This window comes from Lagopus muta, chromosome 3 (genome assembly GCF_023343835.1).
Source record: "Lagopus muta isolate bLagMut1 chromosome 3, bLagMut1 primary, whole genome shotgun sequence".
In the NCBI taxonomy this organism is placed as follows: Eukaryota; Metazoa; Chordata; class Aves; order Galliformes; family Phasianidae; genus Lagopus; species Lagopus muta.
Window position 1 is genome coordinate 62080253 of NC_064435.1, and position 20968 is coordinate 62101220.

Here is a 20968-nt window from a genome sequence, read left to right on the forward strand (position 1 = left end):
CAAGAGTGAAGCCAAATCAGAAAGAAATTATGAAAAGAATACTTCAGGAACTGCTCTGTGAACATGAGGTTTCCATAATGATAAACAAGCTAAGGCAGAACAAAGTTCATTATCTTCTCCCCAGTTGCAGTTACTGCTGGGAAAAAAAAGATGTTGTCACAACTACAGTGTAATAAATAGTAAATAACAGTGCAAAAAGACTTTGTTTTGATCATAATTTTTTGATGAAGAAACAAAAGGAAAAAGAATAAATGGAGTGAAGGTGAATTGAGATGCAAATCTGTGAGTAGCTCCTCTCGTCTTCCTGATCTACCTGGTAGCAAAGTACTTCTCTGTTGCTTCTAAAAGGCGTAAATACTTTTTAACTTTTTAGTTAAGTTTATATTTGTATTTCTCTGTAAGTAAAAGTCTCTTCTTGTACTCTACTCAGAAGAATATCTTGTCCACGTCTTTCAACTACTTCTTTGAAGCATACATAGCTTAAAAAAAAGAAATCACCTCTCCCCTATAAACCTGACACTCACTGCTACTCACTGAAGATGTTTTACATTTCAAAAGTCTATGTGAGTTAAAATGCAGTTAGGCAACTTCATGCAAAAAGCTGTTCATCAAGAGCCATTAAATGTGGTGGCTCAATGTTTCTGTGGAAGGTGGGAGCAGAAATGGGCAACTACACAGTAATTTACTACACGTCTTTTCCTTTTACTCTCTTTCTGAAGTTTTGCTTCCAGATAATATTGGGTAGGGGTTAGTGAAGCCAATGGATAACTGAGTCAACCCAAATGAAATGTTGTTGCACTACCGTCTCCAGAAAAAAAAAAGTCAGTTGCAGTAAAAAATTACTTGATGTTGTCAGCAGATTTTATACATTTTTCCTTTTCCTGGAAGATTCTGAAACATTGTATTCTTTCTTCTTTCTGTTCTTAGAAGTGTATTCGATATGATCTTTCTATTTCTGTCATTGCATAACAATTGCTTTAACTCTCACTGGAAAAAAAAAATATTTTGAGTGACTTGGATTCATTTGAGTGAGAAGACCATGAAAAAAATAGGAAAAGAAAGAAAATAATCTAGCACATATTTAATATCAACAATTTCATAAACTCACTGAAAGACAATTGCAGCTGATTGTTCAAAATTCATATGAATGTTCTTGAATATTTTAGTTAATTCATTCTTAGTTTATTGTTAAATAATTTAAGGCTGGGGTTTTATAATTGATATATTATTAAAAGATATATTTATATTTACAAATATATTTGTAATTGGTTTTATAGGTTGTTAAAACCTCTTGATCAGTGCAATATTTTATTTTGTTATTTTCAAAAATCATTCTGTTTCCATATTTCCGTGGGGGAAGAAATAAGCCAAGTTGTGGGAAAAAAGAAAATTTTTCATGCACCTTTGCAAATGCTTGAATCTTGGCTCCTGTACTATTTATCTTTTCCAGATTCATAAATATACAAGATTTACTGTAGTGCTTTACAGAAGCAGACAATCATGTAGTATTGAAGATTGCAGGTATAGCCCACTATGGATGCCCAGTTGTGGTGTAATCTTGACTGGAATAATGAAATATGAGAACATCCCTTGACTTCATTGAGACCAGGTCAGGGAAGGCCAGGTGAAAACAAAAAAGAAGTTCTTCATAAAGAGAGCTGAAATGGTCTGTTTCTAAATGTAATTGCATGAAACCAAGCATAAGAAGGAGCTGAATGAAGCAAGGCATTCCTTAATGTAGAACATGTGCGTATGAGAAGTAAAAATAGAGGTATAAAAATGCATTAAAACTGCTATAAAGTATCAACAAAGCAGTAAATAAAGGAGACCTGTCAGACAGTGTGCTAGAATTTTCTCAAATACTTTAAGAAAGACCTAATTGCTTAAGATAGTAAATAATATTGCAGTAAAGACAATAAATATAGTTGCAGAAAATAGCATTATTGACAAGAAGACGAGGGAAAAAAAAACAACAGTTCAATGATGGAAAAAGAGTGAAATCAAGTTGCCTGATTTCAAGATCAGAACTGATTGTTTATATTCTAATGATCTGGAAAACGAGAAAAGTGTGATACTACGAAATGATTATAGATTTATCCTCAAAATGATCTCTGAACTTGAATAGTTGAAACAATTTAATCTAGTAAACTGCTCAGGAAAAATGAACTAGAAAATGAAAATCAACATTAATGAGTACCATATAATATAGGCTGCTGAGAAGGTAGCTGTTAGTACGTTAAAGTACAGTATAAGGGCTGACTTGTTGCAAAGGAACTCTGCAGAAAAGGACCTGGGGGTTCTGGTGGACAGCAGGTTGGCCATGAGCCAGCAGTGTGCTCTTTTGGCCAAGAAGGTCAATTGGAAAGCCAAAGTCCTGGGCTGCATTAAAAAGAGTGTATCCAGCAGGTTCAGGAAGAAATCCTCTCCATATACTCTGCCCTAGTGAGGGCACAACTGATGCGCTGTGTCCAGTTCTGGGCTTCTGAGTTCAAGAAAACCAGGGAGCTTCTAGAGAGAGTAGCCAGTGGAAGGCTACAAAGATTATTAGGATGCTGGAGCATTTTCCTTTTGAGGAAAAGCTGAGAGACCTGGGACTGTGCATAATGGAGAAGACTGAAAGGATCTTAACAATGCTTATACATGTCTAAAAGGTGAGAGTCAAGCAGATGGGGCCAAGCTCTTTTCAGCAGTACCCAGCAACATGACAAATGTCTGACAAAAAGTATTGTCATGACTTCACCTGGCTCACTAGGTAAGCTACAGCTAAAACCAAGCTCTCCATTATTATTTTTTTTCTTGAAAGGGATGCGGTGACTTCCCAAATTTTATGGAAAACATAAAATGCAAACAAACTAAAATTAAAGATTCTTTTTTTTTTTAAATTCATGATAATAATAACAAAGCTGAGAGAAAACTTGAAAGAGAAATAATTTCAGATTTTTTGGGCATTGAGTATGAAAGTTGGAGGCTTAAATGCATGGGAGTCTGCATAAGAATGACTCACACACACACATACACACACACACACAAAAAAAAAAAAAAAAAAAAAGCAGAAAGAAACCAGCATCTTAACTAGATTTTGTATCGTAAAGAGACATCAACATCTTTATTCAATGCACACAGTATTACAACTGATAATTTTAATTAATTCATAAAAATATCATGAGTTTCATAGTGTCTGACACAGAATTGTGTCTTCAAAACCAAAATAATGATATAATAATGGAAGACGTTAGCCAGTGCACAGGATTGTTAAAATCGTTACAGGTTTGAAAGATCTCTCGAAAGGAAAGATGATTATATAAGCAATAGAAAGGTAGAACAGTTATATTACCAAAAAGAAAAATACCACAAACTTAAGAAAAATGCCAAACACAGGCACATTGGCCTTCAAGAAGTATGAACAGGAAAGGAATAGCCAATAACTTCTATACATCTACTTCTTTAAAATAAAGTATATCAAAGTAAAGCAGAGTAAAATAAAGACATTTTGAAGAGTTACTTGTCTTAAAAGATACGTCTACAGATGGAACATGCTGTGGTTACACTCAAATAAGATATTATTCAGCATTAAAACTAATAGTAGATACTCTGCTTGTCCCTCAGCAAGGTCACCTTCCCTTTTTCTTGATTTTTGAGGATTCTTTATAAATTCTGGGAGGGAAATCAGAAACCTAACTCACAAGTCATCAAGAAATGAAAGCGACAAAGCACCTAAAAATGCAACTGATCTGAAACTTGAGCCTAACTAGGATCCTTGTTATTCTGTGGAACCCATACACATTACTAAACAGATACATTCCTGTTACTGAACTTTCTATTGACCAAAACCTTGTGCCGATTCTACCTCTATCATCTCTGAAAAGGAGATATTAAAAGGACCAAAAGACTTATTATGGATATTATTAATAATTATTGTTATAACAATTGTAGGTATTAATAATTATTATTATAACAACTGTAGGAAACATTCACTAAGTGCACTCAAAGCATCCAGGGAAGGCAGAATGGAAATGAAAATGATTTCTACAGTCAGCTCTCTCCCTGTCCATTGTGTCTTTCTTCAAGGTATGCAATTCAGAGGGTTTCTGAGTTGCAGCAAGCTTTGCCTTCATCCCCTCTGGGTGCTCTTACATTATTTTCATCCCCTCAAAAGCTTGCCTTTTGATCCTTGCTCTTTCCTGTGGTCTTTCAGAGCCTCTGCAGGAGCTGCACACTCCCAGGTTTATGCTATTTCCACCGCACCCTGAGGTCTCCAAACCATTCTGTCTCAACATGCTCATTTGCTCTGTAAGGGAAGAGGCAGTCCCTCCCTCCTGGGGTTGGACTTGACTCAGTTGTTTAAAAAAGCATACAGAAATGGGAAATGAAGTGTTCAGAAAGACTCCTCATTGTGAGATGATAAGACTGTTCTGTGGTTACTTCAGCATCCATAGTTGTGATCACCAGTCTGACTATTTATTCATTTGGTTAACGTTCATAACAAATTAAAAAAAAAAACAGTATTTATGGAGACTACATAGACTATTGCTGTTTTAGTCTTAAGAATAAAAGAGGGTTGTGAATACATTTTTAAAAACAGCTAATAGAAGGGAATGAGAATTCAACAGGTAAGAAAATACTGCAGTGTGTTTTCATGGCAAAGGCGGGAAGTAGAATTCAGAGTAAAGCTTCTCATTTTCAGGAAAAAAAAAAAGAAGAATAAAAAAGGAAGAAAGAAATCAAGAAAACCCTAAAAGAATAGATAATCTTAGAGAGATTATCCTACAGAAACAAATCAGCTGTGAAAAAATTACATTGCCAGTTTGTACATGGGGATCCTGTGCTATTCTATTCTAGTGAATGAAGCATCCATTCACTTTCCCCTATAAAGTTAACCAGAAAAACTGGGCAGAGCTGACTTACATTTTCCTGCTGCTTATACCAGAGAGACCAGTGAGGCAGGTTTTTCATGAAAATAAATAAATAAATAATGAAATGATTCAAACAATATAATAATCAAGCTTTTAAAAAATAGGTAGGGCTGAACAATTTTCAGAGAAGAGTTATTATTATATAATATAAACTTCACTAGCAACTTTTTTTTTCCAAAAGACACATAGAAGTATATTAATCAGCATCTTAAATGCTTGCAACATTCTTCTCACTTCCTCTAGAAAGAGAAGAAATGTATCCTCACTGAATTTTTACTGTGTAGTTTTCTGTAGTAAGATATTTTGAAATTCCCTTCTCAATGACACATACCACTCAGCTCTTCTGACAAACACTGACTGAAAAAGGTTACAAATTGCACAAATATGAAGATTTTTTCAGTTATGTATTTGGAAATAAATAAGCATACTATTAAAAAGGTTAATGGTGTTTTTCAGGTTAAATAATTAATCCAAACCACTACTGTAGTTGCAAATGTATTGATCATATTTCATGCATTTCCTCAAAAAAAAAAAAAACCAGATAACTGAATGATTGTCCTACTGCAAATGCAACCTATGTTGATTGTTTTTCTTGCAGTATTCTATGAAGATTTTCAAATAAACTTGCAGGGCAAGGAAGGGAAACACAAGCAGGGAATTCTTTTCAACCTTCTTGAACAAAAGCTTTGATAAAATATTTCCTAGACTATACTTCAGCCACACTCCCCCAAAAAATTTCTGCTAGTGGTGCTGAGAGGAGCTCCAGCTTGGGCAAGTGCTTGGACTTACACTTCTTTGAGTGCTAGTGACTTGGGCAGCAACGGTATTACAACACTTTACAGAGGTATGGAAGTTCCACTTCAAGAAGTTGACTTTGTGCAGATTGATAAGCTGACACACTCATTAGCAATGTAGACTAAGCATGGCTCCACCGTGTGAGAAAGCATTCCCATCATGGCAGTGACATCTCATGAAAAAATTGCACATGCTGGAAATGAAGTTTTTCCATCAGAGATTACAGGAATGAGGCAGAAGAGGGACAGCTGTGCGGATACATGGATTCTGCAGTACCAGATTCTAAACTTTCCTGAAACATGTACCCAGACCTCCACTTGAGCCATCAAGCCTCATTACAAAACAGAACACCAAAATAATTGGTTGAATCTGGCCCATAACTATTTTTATAAAACATCTATGTGTTATAATGTCTCAAATATTCTTTCTGCAACGGACAAACACAGATTTCATTTCATTTCATTTTGTTAATTAGTACTTTTCAGGAATAAGGGTGGACAGTTAAAATAGTTTCTTCCTCTATAGGCTTTCCTACCCTCAGTAATAATTAAAATTCAAAGGCCAGGTTTCAAAACTCTTCCAGGGGATGTTATGCTATTGCCTCCTTGGAAATGTCAAGAGTGCACAAGGGTAATTCTTCAAAGAACATCAGGAAAACTGCAAGCTCAGGATCATATCAGTAAGGATCTAAATTAGTTCTTTATTCAAATTGCCATTATGATTATTTTCAAATCCAAAGGAAATAAAGAACTTTTCAGCAACCATGCCTAAAAAAAAAAAAGAAAAATTAAAAAAAGAAAATCAAAATAAGAATCGAGGCAATGGGGTATAAAATACAGGAAGAATTGTCGTATTTTAGATATTTTAAGCAGTAATAGAAGTAAATTAGGTTAACAAACCACTTCAATTCAAACATATGATTTCTACCTCTAAATCAGCTTCTATCACAATTTACAAAGTTGAAAGTGAGGTATTAAAAATGTATTTTTTCATTATTAAACTGAATAACAATTCTTTCAACAGAGAAAGCTAAAATCTAGAGTCTTCCTGAGGAATTTGACTCTGACTCCAACCCAATGTTCACCTCACATTTCACCAAAAGCACAAATCCACTTTTGTTGCTGTGCTACAAGGGTTATATGATGCACAGCAGAAGAGAAAACGTACAACCAGCCATTATCTGACGTGAACATGCTGCTGTCACATCTGGGAGGCATAGTGAAGCTGCTAGGAGTTCCTCATCCACTTTTATCTCTTTTACAAGGTGTTAGGGGCGAATGCTAGTGGCTGTGTGGCACTTTGTTACTTACTGAAAACATTAGCAAGGACAGATGGCAAAAAAAAGTAAAACACTTTCTTACAGGCTTTTGCCAGGATGTAGAGAAACGCTGCTATGGAGATCTGGTTCTACATTTCAGTTAGTCAATCAGAAACAACTTTCTGTAGCTATATTAATACTTTGCTCACATTTCTTCTAAATACCCCCAGATGATGATTTTGTTCTTATGCTCTTACCTTGCCAGCAATACGTGGGTTCTGTGAGAGTATATTAATGCTTGCACTGAAGTCAATATAGGAAAAACTAAATATTTGTCTTGCAGTAAATAAATGAGATTTCTGACATTTAACTTTGTCCTGCAAATCACTAAGTCCTATCTACAAATTTTGGTATTGTGTTTTTTTTCCCTTTGCATTGCTTCAAGGTGCTGCCAATTTTCTAATCTCTTTTGAATGATGAAGTTTTCAGAAAGGGACATAACATTACAGGTTAATTCACCTGAAATGGACAAGAAACAGAGACATCTAAGCAGAGTTCAATACTGTGCTAAACCAGTTTTTGTCACATTGCACATTTTTTTACTTTCTGTTTTCTGCTTTGGTTTATTTTTGAATCTAGTGAATTGCTTATACTTTTGCACTTTTCATATCATCATCTTCACAACCTCTTCTCTCTTTTTTCTAAGATCTGAAACAATTTTTTAGTACAGTTCAGCATGTCTCATCACTATACTCTTCGCCTCATTTCCAGAGACAATTCAAGCCATCATTAAAAACAACTGAAGTTAAAATTAAGCAGATTTGCAAAATTTTCACAAAAAAAATTTACACACACCACACACCATTGTAAATTTCATATTCATATATCTCAGATTTCGATCATTGTGAATTTACGCCTTTACTGAATAATGAAATTCAACGTAAATGAACATATTTTAGACAGAAAAAAATATCTCTGTTATGGAGAGATCTGACCATGATTCTCCAGTCTTTGCAGATGATAGAATGCTTGCAGTGCAGATAGAGCATTCAGTGGCTCACTTTGTGACGCAGCAAAGTTCTGTCTGAGTTGTTGATTTCCAGCATTCTTCCAAGGACTCCTGTTGTAAAATGGTTGAAAGCCGAAATCCTCTGTTCCACGGTTTTAGGGAAGAAAAAAAAAAAGAAATTTGTGATGTATATTTTCTTTTGAGAATTTTTATCCTGTTAAACTTCAGTTTAAGGGTCTTATTTATTTTTTCATTGTATTTCCAGAAATTAGAGATAATTTTGATTAACTTTGTGAAAGGCCATTAGTCTGCCTTGCTAAGAATTTACCTTACTCTAAGTTCTTATATACAATAGCTTCTGTACTATTTGATTCTAACTCTCAACATTCAAAAGTATTTTTCCATTGTAACCAAAATGAGTAGCAGCAATCTTCAAGTTATTTGGTGAAAATAGTACATCCGAAAATAAATTCTTATTGTTCTTCCTCATTCTTATTCCATCATTACAAATTCAAACTGCTCCTGTCTGATCAGACAGGAAATTTATCTTTGAAAATATTTTTGTTTGTTTGTTTGTTTGTTTGTTTTGTTTTGTTTTGTTAATATTTTTGAATATATTTATGGTCATAGCTAGAAAGAGTTCTGGGAAGACTGAAAATTTCCTCACATAAAAAAAGAAAAAAGAAAAAAGAAAAAGACAACAACAAAAAAACCCTATATATTTAGTTGTTTAAAAGTCAAAGATGCATACGCTTGTATACATGTAAAGCTTTACATATATTAAAAAGAATATTGGTGACTCAGAAGAATTTTTAATTTCTCATTTTAGATGTTGAGAGGATTGAGGATTATTTTTACATTTTTTTAATTACCTTTATTTTTTCCCAGTGTTCACCTACGTTCATGTTTCTAGCAAATGCCATAGCAAGCAATAGTAGCAAGGTAACCAAGCAGTGGCTGGTCCAGTTCTACAGAGGAAAGGAGGTGAACAATCTCCAGCAAAGCAGTAAGATTACTTACTGTTGTCTGACCTTTCCTTAATTGTGTATGCTTTACAAATAAACCACAGGGACAAGGGAGGTAACAAGGCCCCTCTTCTGCATCCTTACAAAATGAGTTTCTTTTTTAAGTGAAACAGCATTATTGATCAAAGCAAAGGGTAACACCATATGTAAAGAAGAAACAGCTGGCAGTCACCTTTCTGTCACTCACTTACACACTCGCACACAGACCCACACTTATTAAAAACAGGTCAGATCAGATTCCAGGTTCACCCTGCAAAATTAATGACAACCTTGCAATAAAGTAACAGCATGAATTTGAGCCTTGTAATACAATGTGATTACCAGCGTTTTTATTAGCTGGGTTTGAGCAGCAGGCAGGGCCGGTTGGTATTTGACACACAAACAGGGATGTTACCAGGTGCGCCGCTCTAAAGTGTCACATCAAAGTCACAGCCCTGCTGGCTTGGTTTACACCTGAGCCAATTAGCCTGGGAGATCAGAAGAGGCTGGAAAGGAATACGTCGTCTTATTTTTGTGCTGGAGAGAATCACTTGATCCCAAGTAAGATGATACACGGAGAACAATAGCAGATGAAGTACGCAAAGGAGGAAGCAGGTACCAGGAGGGGGAATTGGTGAGAAGCTGTGATAAGAGTACTATCATTGAATAAAAAGCAAAGTGAAAAGCAAAAGTGCCATATGCCTGTCCCTCTCTCAATGTATTTGTCAGTCTTTTGTTGCCAACAAAGGGGCTAATTGAAATGAAACAATCTCCAGTCTGTTTGCTGGCACATCAAATATGCTGTAAGATCTGCAGGTTCTTGCTTCTGCTGAATTATTGAAGTGTGGCTCCCAGAAAAATAAAAAAAAAGGATGATGGAGGGATCTTCAAGACAAGCTTCTTATTTTTAGGCATGGGTTTTGTTTATTTATGTGCTCTCCTCTAACTTTGGTGTATTTCATTTAGAGTAATGTAACAGCAGATCTGTACAAAGGATGTAAAAATTTAAACTGCCCTGGTTAACTATTGTACCCACAACCCAAGGTAACTGTCTCAGCCTTAGCATTCTTTGCAATGTGTTTAACAAGACAAACTGTCTTTTCCATCAGGAAAGCAGGTTTTCAGCTGTGAGTTTTGACTCTTTTTGTCTTCCTTTACATATGAAAACAGTTTAAGAAAACAGAATTGAAAATTATCTCCAGGTTGCAAAATCAAAAACTATGAATTTTTAGCCAGTTTCTTTGGCAGTGACACTCTTATTACATAAACATGAGAAGCAAATGTTGCTGCATATTAAGGCAGACTTAAAAAGATCTAATATTTGAATAAAAACTGACCTGGTAAAGCTGAAAGAATGTCAGAATTGAAACAAGTGTTTACAATTATTGTGTTCTAGCATTCATCCAGCTATATTTAGAAATCAGATTAAAAAACAAAAGAAAAAGAAAGACTACACCACTTTTACATGGAGAAGAATTAGGAAACTGTTAATTGTTAAAATAGATCTTTGGAGGGCATGAATTAAACAACTTTATTTTATCAAGAGACATCTACCTGAGCACATTATTACATGTATTCCCCAAATGTCTTCCTTCTGACATATATTTTGAATATTTAATTATAACTATTATTGAGACTGATTGATATGACCAGAATTCCAGAGTAATTCTGTAGGAGAGCTGGGAAAAAAATTGAAAGCATCTTCTTCTTACCACAAGAGTGATAGATGAACGTCTCTTATAAAGAGGCAGCATTTCTAATTGGACATTCTGTGTGTCATGAAACTGGAGATGACTTCAAAGAGCTGAGACCCAGAGCAGCCATGTGGCAAGATAATGTACTAGCCACAGAAGTTGACAGTGTTTTCAGTGGATGCTTTGAGCTGAACTCCACCAAGGATTGGGCCACTGTGCCCTCAGGAGTGGATGTGAAAAAAGAGGCAAACTAGTTGCTTCTGGGCCAGGCTCTGGCACATGGCCTTGTTCCTAGACTGTATTTTCCAGACGAACATTTGCTAGTCCTTTCTCCATTCTTTCCCAGGTCACTTGAAGAGCATCCTCTAAGTACTCTTTGCTGCTTATCAGGTAAATCAAATTCCTGTTTTTTCTCCCACTTCCCATTCGCCCATGTCCTGAAAGAGAGGTATTTCCTATTGCCAATGGCGAGGATTTGGGTTCACAAGCTCCCTAATAACTGAGAATCTTCATAAAATATGTGTTCTTTTGCCATGATCAGGACATAATAAGAGTGAATTACTGTCAGCAGTGTCATGCACCCAAAGAAATACAGGCAAGTCTTTTCCTTCTCAGTCCTTGTGGATATGAGCTCCTACACTATAGCTATATAATTATATGGAATTTCAGGGACCTATAGAACTTCTGACCCACTACAAAGTGAACAAGGAGTTTTGATGCAGTTAATAGAAGCTGTTCCCTTAGCTTTGGCACAGGCAACTGTCTCTGATGTTAATAGACTTGGAGCCTCTCCTGGAAGAATTCTAGTTCTTTCAGGATTATTTCTTTCCCTTAGGATCTCTTTAAAAAGCATAAAGAAGTTCTCAACTGATGTATTACAAAAACCTAAGTCTCAGGCACATTTTTTGGATGCCAAATTACTGCCATTACACAAAACGTTTTGTACAAGAAATCTAAATTTGCATTTGTTTAATTAATTACAGTGAACAGATATCATTACAAACAACAGTACATTATTTCTCTAGAATTCAGAAATCACAAAAACATCTGTACACTGTCAAATCACTAGGATAAATTTTTCTTCAAAAAATTTCCAAGAGTATTTATTTTTTAAAATATGATTTTTGGAAATAGATACATTTTTAACCTGGTTAAATGATTCATGCCTCTCTCAAAAAAAATCTTACCATTGTACATGAATACGTACATCTGACTTTCTTGCAGTAATTTTTCACTCATTGATCAGACTCACGCAAATATAACAGAGAAGTAGAAATGTCAGAGAAAATAGCTCCCACAAGTCTTGTCAAAATAAATGCCCTAATAGATCTTTATTTTTGTCCCCATGGAATAAAAGCCTCACATGGAGAGAATCCACGCAGAATGGAATCCTGTAAAAGCTCCCACGATGGGAAAACTTCAATCACATTTTCCATTAGACGCTGCACCTTCTTAAATATCAACTCCATCAATCTTCAGTATGAATCCATAAAAATGAGTGTCCATGTTTTTTATGCATGAAGAAGTACTAGAATACTTCTTTTTAACTCGTCTACAACTAGATTCCCTTTTGTTCTTCTTGTTTTTTTTAATGTGTGTTGTTTTTTTTAAGCACATATAAAAGAAGGATCTAGGAAAATGTGTGAGTCATGTGGAAAAACAAGCTATGAAGCAAAGGAACAATAACTTCAAATATATGAGGGCTACTCCAAAAATAATGACTCCTACTTTACTGTGTTTGCCCATGACATCAGAGGCAGATGTTGATATGGCAGTAGAGGCTCAGCCTTTCCCCCAGTATTCCATTCCATTTTGCTTCCATATGACAGATGGCAATAGAGGGGCTCTCTGGCACAATGGCGTCAGACATGGAAGGGCATATGAAGCAAAGGTTCCTCACTGAATTCCTCCATGTGGAAAAAATGGCACTCATTAACATTCGTCAACTCTTGCTGGACATTGATGGAAACCAAATAGTGGATGTGAGCACAGGGAGGTGGTGAGTGGTGCCTTTCAACATTTGCAACAGAAATGTGAGCGCCACATTCTGGATGGCCATGCACAGCTCTCACATCATGAAATGAACAGTCTTGATCTGCTCATCCTTCTGAATCAGCTAATGGCCTGACTATGTTGAAAAATAGTATTTTGTAGTTGAGAATTTGCACTATCAACTAATGCTATCAATTAATGCTAATTGTACTCTTTGTATCTTTTATAGTTTCCACTGGGGAAAAAAAAAAAAAAAAAGGAGGTGTTACTTTCAGGGCACTCCACAGATTTAGAACTCAAACTGCAAAACTGTCATTGCTAAATAAAGTATCCTGGCAATCCAGAAATATTTATTTCTCATTTTCTCAAGACTGTCCTGGTAACACTACATTTCCATAATATGTTATTCTCTGTTCTGCAAGCAGCCTGCTCCGTGATACGGAAACAGTCTAATTTCTGAGTGCTGAAAACCATTTTTTTAGAGTCATTACCATTACATTAAAAATGGCTCACTGCTGATCACTAAAAATTGTGATGTTCTAGATTCTTTTGACAAAAGAATGAATCTGCATAATATATAAATGTATTAGCATCTATTATAGAAATTATTATTATTTTTAAAAATTGCATCCAAAATACAATATGTATATGTTGTACTACTTCTCAAGTAGTTTCTTCAATATCATCTAAATGAAGAGAGTGTAAACAGCAAGATCAGGCTGGCTGGAGTCAGAACCCTCCCAACAAATCAATTAATGCTCTTCTACTCCCCTTTATGCTTTTAAATTAGATTAACAGGATGCTGACCCTCCTTTAATAAAACCCAGTTTCACTCTGTGGTATGCATCTAGATACTAATATCAAAGAAACAAGCCTGACAAAGGGAGGATAAAACTTACCAGTAGGCCTTGGTTCCCTGCTATTAGGATAATTGCTCAAGCTGTAGAGATGTTAAATTATGTTAAATATGCAGATTTATTTTTTTTTTAACTGGCTACACATGGTGAAAACTCACTGGTAGAAACTTTTTGCATTATCTGACTGTTCCACTTAAAGGAACTCAGTGTTGGAACAAAATAATGAACAACATGTTTTCAATATGAAGTATTAGGAAAAAAAACGCCATATGCAGCCAGTTCCCTACTGAACTATTTCTAAACTGTCATATTTCAAATGACACCAAAAAACCTTAGAAGTTGGAATAACATAAAGAAGGCATAGCAAAGTGCTGAAAATAAACAGTTGCATCCTATATATATGTGTGTATACATGTATATATGTAGTTGTAGTCATATATATATATGTATATATGACTGCAACATTTATAGTACATATGGCAGAAAGTACAATGGGTTTGATTTCTGCAAACAGTGTTCAGAGATTTGGAAAAAGACATTACAGAAAAGAGGTGCCAAGTTCAGGAACTCAAAAATTACAGTATTGCTAACATTATTTTATCATCTCCACAACCATGCAAATAAAACAATTATTTCTTCACCTACATATTTGTAAATGCTTTTTTCTAGAAATACTCTTTCTACATAAGCAGGGATTTTTTTGCTGCATTGTTTTTGTGATTGTGTCATCCCAGAAGACTCCACTATCTTTTAATGTAGTTTTTTTCCTTTGTTAAACTCTTTTGTCTAGGACTGACTCATTTAGGATGGTGAGAAAATTTCCTTCTTCTCCCTATCTACCTGTAGAGGGGAATAGTGAGAATGTAAAAATTCTATTCACAAGATATGCACATTTTTTCAAAAATCTAGTAGAAGAGCTAAGTGATATTTATCACTGATAATTTAAAGCGAAGAATTATTATCATCTGTGGAATCCAGGTGTCCACACACAGAAATCTCAGTTTTCTTGTTAGTGTTTTTTTTTCTTGCTTGGAGATCTATTTTATATGGACAGAGTAGTTTTTCAAAAGAAAATTAAGAAGTGGAAATGATTAATTGGTGGAAAAGTAGTTATGTATTTTCAGCTTAATATTGTTTTGTCTTCTTTTTACATCCTGGAATAGACATTTCAAAATGATGTCTTCCAACAGATGTTTCTAGCCACTTTCAGACACCTTTAAAAGTAACTGGCTGGTAGGCAGCCTCAAGCTATTTGTTGTACTAAAGAGGTTGATGAAAGGGACCATGCAGCAGTAGAGCTCCCCAGAATTCTTCTAATGGCTTTCAGAGAGTTCCTACTATTAACACTAGTACTGGCTGCCTGTCAAAATAAAGATATAAGACCATTAACTCCATATACTCCCAGCTTAGATTCATCTTTCCAAACTTTAAAGATTTAATGATGGGGTCTCAGTTAGGTATCGCATCAGCTGTGTTTCCCCCGCAGTCAATAGACAGACCTTTTAGAAGATTAATCACTTCTTAAAGAGGGCTCAAATACTCTCTTAGCCTGAGGAGCCAAGGACTATGTGCTATGTTCATTGTTGATTGCTTAAAGACAGGACTTCGCTTCCATCCGTCCTCTCAAGTATACAGCAAACTGTATCATCCCTGGTGGAGTTTACTCCTTTTCATTTTCTTTCCTGACTTCAGCCTGAGCCTTCCTCCTCTCTGAAAATTTACACTTTCTCTCATACTGGCAGTTCCTCTCTGTGATCCTAGTATCACCTGTTCATAACAAAACCCCCTTCACTGCTGTTCTAGTCTGTTTTGTTTTCCACTTTGGTAGCATTTTCAGCCATATGCAGACTTCTTCAGGACAGCATTTACCATTCCCTGCTAGCTGTTACTGCTGTTTGCTCCCCTGCGAGTACCTTGCATGCACCTTCTACATCGTTTAAAGGATCCAGTCTATCTCCATTGACTATGTTAAAAAACTTACAGGGAAGTTAAATCGCAGAGTGTGACATGCTGCTATCTTCATCATGTGACTGCCTTCCTTTCAGTACAGTTGTTAGAGGAATTAACCATAGAGGAGGAATGATTTCTGTTTCTAAACTTATGATTGTGTAATATAAAACTGCTATCTTATACTATTGGAGGCATAACAGAGTATTCACATATCCTGACAGTACATGTATTAGCATTAGTACTGAATGGCAAATTTTGACCCACCAAATTAACAATGATGGTCAAAGTTTTTTGCAAAAAGTGTATAAAAAGAATTAAGTGAATATGTTATTTTTGCAATAAGCATCCTGCATTTCTCTCTAAATCATCTCTGAAAGCTGATACAACAAAATTTTGGAGATATTTTAGATATACATAGTATGATAGAATCATAGAATCACTCAGGTTGGAAAAGACCTTAAGGATCATTGAGTCCAACCACGACCTAACCATACTACCCTAACTCTAACAACTCTCTGCTAAATCATGTCCCTGAGCACCACATCCAAACGGTTTTTAAACACATCCAGGGATGGTGACTCAATCACCTCCCTGGGGGGTCTGTTCCAGTGCTTAACAGCCCTTTCTGTAAAGAAGTCCTTTTTGATATCCAACCTAAACTTACACTGACGCAACTTTAGGCCATAATACATACATACTCACACTCACATCAAGATCTGAAATCATCAAAGGAAGGATTTGGAGTTGTATTGTTGTTGAAATTGTCTCTAATGGTTGGATGAAGATATGAAAAACATAACTGAAAGACAAATAAGCCATTTAGATTGAAACTAAAAAGTAAGAGGAAGGCGGAAGAACCAGGGAGGGGGAGAGTACCAAAACACTTTCACTAAGAGCTGAGAGTAAAGTAATCTTTACTAGCACAATCAGTGACATCACAGTATATCAATAGTTGTTCAGGATATCTCAAAAGACATATGGCAGAATCAAATGCATTAAAGGAAAAATAAAGATTTCAGATACAAGTTCTTCTATGATATTTAATCACTATTTTAAAAATTCTTGGGAAGCCAATCCCACACAAAATGTTAAGATAAAACACTTCCTTTCTTAACTGCAAAGACTGAAAGTGAAGATGATTTTTTCACGTTCTTCTGATGTCCTTGGAACCTGGTCTTCTCTTTAGGGTTTTCTATGTTACACAGTGAAATGTGGTTAACACAGTTACTAATGCACTTGACTTCCTTATTCCCCTCTGGAACATATTTTACTTCAACAGATGTTTTCAAAATAATTAAATGGTGGTGAGCATGCATTATTGACAATGTCTGATGCCTCACTAATGCACTCCACATTTAAACATTTGTCACCAGCAGAGCTGTGTGTTCAGGAATGTTGTGTTCTTTATAAATAACTTCTGTGAAGTACCTGGATTTCGAATGTGACAAAAAATAAGGAAATTCTGATATCTGCTAAATATTAATATGCCATGAATAAAGTTGTGCCAGATTGCTTTCTGTAGCCATGACAACTGAAGTTTGGTTGTTGTACAATGCTTTTTAAAGTAGAAAGTAATTCACCTCAAAGGTCCTATCATGAGCCACTCTGAATGAAATTATTTAGCACCTAATTATTAAAGAATGATTACATTTCTGTGAAAAACCATGCAGCAACTGCCAAAATTTTATACTGAAGTGTTAAATATTGGTGAAAAATCTATGCATTATCTTAATTAAATTATATTTTATCTTTTCCAAAATCCAATGCACTGTGAAGATCAAATCTTTTTTGTTTGTTTGTTTTTCATTTTTTGTTTATATTTAAAAGGTAAGGAGGGAAAGGAAAAACAAAATTATCCAGCCTTTTTGGTTACATTAATAGTTTCTCTTAAAATTCAGAAGTTATTACAACAATTCTGTAATAAAATTATATTACATGTCCAAGCTAAAATAAAGCAGACTTTTTCTGCTATTAGGATTTAATGATAATATTATAATTAAGCTTCTCATTAATTTCTTCATGCTTTATATTGAGTTACTGTCCCCTGCAGATTTGAAATGAAATGATCATATAATTACATTCGTCCATTTTTAAATGAGGATATTTAGAATGTAGGTTTGCACCTAGGGTTCCCTGAAATTATAAATCATGAATAGAATTATGAAATTGCTGTTTCTGTTGAACCTCCTAATTAGAAAGAACTGCAGAAAGAATGTTACTTAAACTTCACGGATAAAAATGTCTGATGCCCGAGCAGAAATAGAATGAGTTATTTTATATACTTATTTTTATGTATACATGAACAAAAACACAACTAATACTGATATTTGCTCTATTTAATATTACAAAAGATAACTAATTAAAATTATTTAATCCATGTGATATCACAAAATGGAGACATGATATACTTGGAAACTTTTAATTTTTCACCTGGTTTTCCGTCTTTGCCATTCTGCTGATAAAATCATAGAAGAGAAAATAAAAAATATGAAATTGTTTTGAAAGCAAGATTCCAAAGAAACAAATTAATATTTGTTAGTAATTGCTATTGAAGTCTCATAGACATATTTCTTTGTTCGATAGACATATTCAGGTGTGATATCCCTGTAGGTATATACTATCAACTACTCAGAAATGGAAGAAATTGAAAACAAAGTAAAAAAAGCCTCATATTCTTCCTTACTATCTGCCTATTTAGTAATAACAAGAAAAAAAAAAAAGTAAACAAAAATCTCTAAAAACTCCAGAAAATTGAAGGCAGATGTTGATTCTCAACATTTAAACAATGTCTTTTCATTACATTCTTGAAGAATAAAATAGTCAATATTGGAAGAAAGCGCTTAAAGCACTATCAAAAAGACAACTAAAAAAATAGACTGATGTTCCTTAATTGAAAAGTAAGTTATATTAAATTCAGAGAGTCCATAATAAATTTCAATCAGTATGTAACTCATTTAGAAACCTATAGCAAAATGATAATTATCAGCTGGAGCAGAAAAGGTCTGTAAAGTGATAGGAACACCAGTCACCACTTTCATTTCTACTCACCTCTGAAAGCAGTGTTCATGCATGAAGAAAATTCAGAGAAGACTTTTTCCCTAAGATACATATTAAGACAGCTCAAATTCATTGCTAAAATGGGAAACAAAGAAAACAGTGAAGAAATATGGAATATTCAGGAATAACTTAAAATAACCATAGAGGAACGAGGACAAAACGTCCCTATACTCTCTGAAAAGTAATGAACATAACACCATTACAGCACAAGAGAAAAGGATATGCTTTGAAAAAAATAGGAGATTTTATTATAGGAAATTTCATTAGGTCTTTGAGAAGAAACATGTAGCAGATACACAACTTTTAGATGCTGAGAAAATCACTAAATGAGGAGCAAAAAAAAAAAAAAAAAAAGAAAAAGGAAAAAGAAAAAGGAAAAAGAAAGAAAAACAGAAAAGTGGAAAGATACAATATTTTTAAGAGACAATAGATAATATTCCCACTGAAAAATATGGCAAAATTAAGGACGCTAATGACAACCTCTACTAGCAGTCTGTGGCAGCTTAGTTAAAACTGATATTTGATGCCTTCATTACGGACTGTTTTTCAGGACACACTATGTTCAGAAAAATGTAAAAACACTTTAAATGGAAATACAAATTCTACAATATATAAATACTGCCAGCAATACTGCAGTATTAGTACAAAATTTATTAAGAAAAAAGCAAGTAAGCAGTGGTTTTAAAGGTGCAACAATATCTCCACTTCTGACAGCAAAAAATTGCCTTCCTAAACATGAAAAAATACTGTGAATTATTTCTGGGACTTCCCGCACCCAGAAAAAAGATGAAAACCAAAGTAAAGGCAATGTTAAGAATTCAGAAGGTATCAATATCATAATTAAAAAATAAAAATGAAAAATCACTACCATATATTAAAAAAAACACAGCCATAAACACTGATTATTCAGTGAGCATATGTTTGACAGAGGTATCAGCTCCTGAACAGGCCTTGAAGAAAGTACAGAAAAGAAGGATTAAAGCAATATCAGCTGCTACAGGTTCTTATGACCATGAGGTTATGTATATCTGAGATTCCCTCAGAAGCTGACTCATGAAAATGGTGGTCGTACTTGATAGCCTTGCTTACTCGTTGTAGACTGTGGCATATCTGTAGAGAAGAAAACTTCTGGGTAGAAACCATATTACTGTGCCTGACATCTTCTTGTGGAAAACAGATTGAATCTTTTTCTTTCATTTCAGTGATTGATACGACCAGAGATTTGGAGGTGTATGATGTGATCTGTTTGCTTGCAACAACAAATTGTTAAAAATATTTCAAGTTCTAAATCTTACAAACCTCTGCTTTAAAGTATCATGTCAAGCATTTTAAAAGTCATGCAGAGTTTGGAAATGTAGAAACTAGGAAACGGAAAATAAAAATAAAAACGAAAAATAAAAATAAAAACTATTTTCCAACTGTTCCTTTTTCATCACAAAGTCCCTTCTTCAGACAGAAGATTTCAGGTCAGATTTCTATGTCATTCTATCCTTCTTAGTGGGAGTGAAAGGTTACTTCTGTCATTCCACTTTAAATGTGGCAAAATACACAAGGTCCCAAAAGAGTATGCATAGTAAAGGTGGGGAATATGTGGTTTCTGTTGACATTCCCAAAATACAACATAGCTGGGCAAACACAGATGCTTTTCACTGAGCAGGTCAGCAAAACAGCTGCTGTGCCATACTCTCACTCACTTCACAGGGTTTGGTTATCATTTATTCTGGCTCAGGCAGCACAGATTAAGGAGCATCAATGAACTGGTGTCCTAGAGAGTGGCAAACTAAGAATTACTTGGAGAAGCCACTGAAAAGATTATATGGAAAGGAAAGGTGTGCAGAAGGCAGTCATAAATTTCTCAAGACTAGTTCAGAGGTTATGGCAATGCTTTAACAGCACAATGAGCTATCTGTCTCATAAATGAGAGGCAAAGACTTGCACTGAAGCAGAGATTCACTGTTTTTTCATGTTCTGCTGAAAGTATTTTCAAATATCAACAAACAAACAAACGACAAAAACAAAAAATCAAAAGGGATGATTATATAATTGCCCATTCATCTTACACGCTGTTTTTATTTTCACTTTTCTAGTCCCATAATACTGCTTTTATGAGTGATCATCTCAATCTACCATTAAGATTGCTCTTGAGTTTTGTTGCTTCTCTTTTTCTTGGCTATTCTAGTCTTCTTGCTTTCTGTTCATACTTACCCTGCAGCTTCATTTGCAATTGAGATAGGACATCTAAGCACAAGTTATTATAATCTGAGGGCAGAAGGAAGTATTTCTGCTGTATATTAAGCTTTTCAACCAGGTAAATGAAGATGAATTCAGAAACCGTTGTAAAATGTTGAGTATTGTAATTCCAGCTCTATGGCAGATTGACAAAGAAAAGAGAGGGAGATGGAGATAAAAAGTTGTCAACTCTTATATTACAGTATAGCA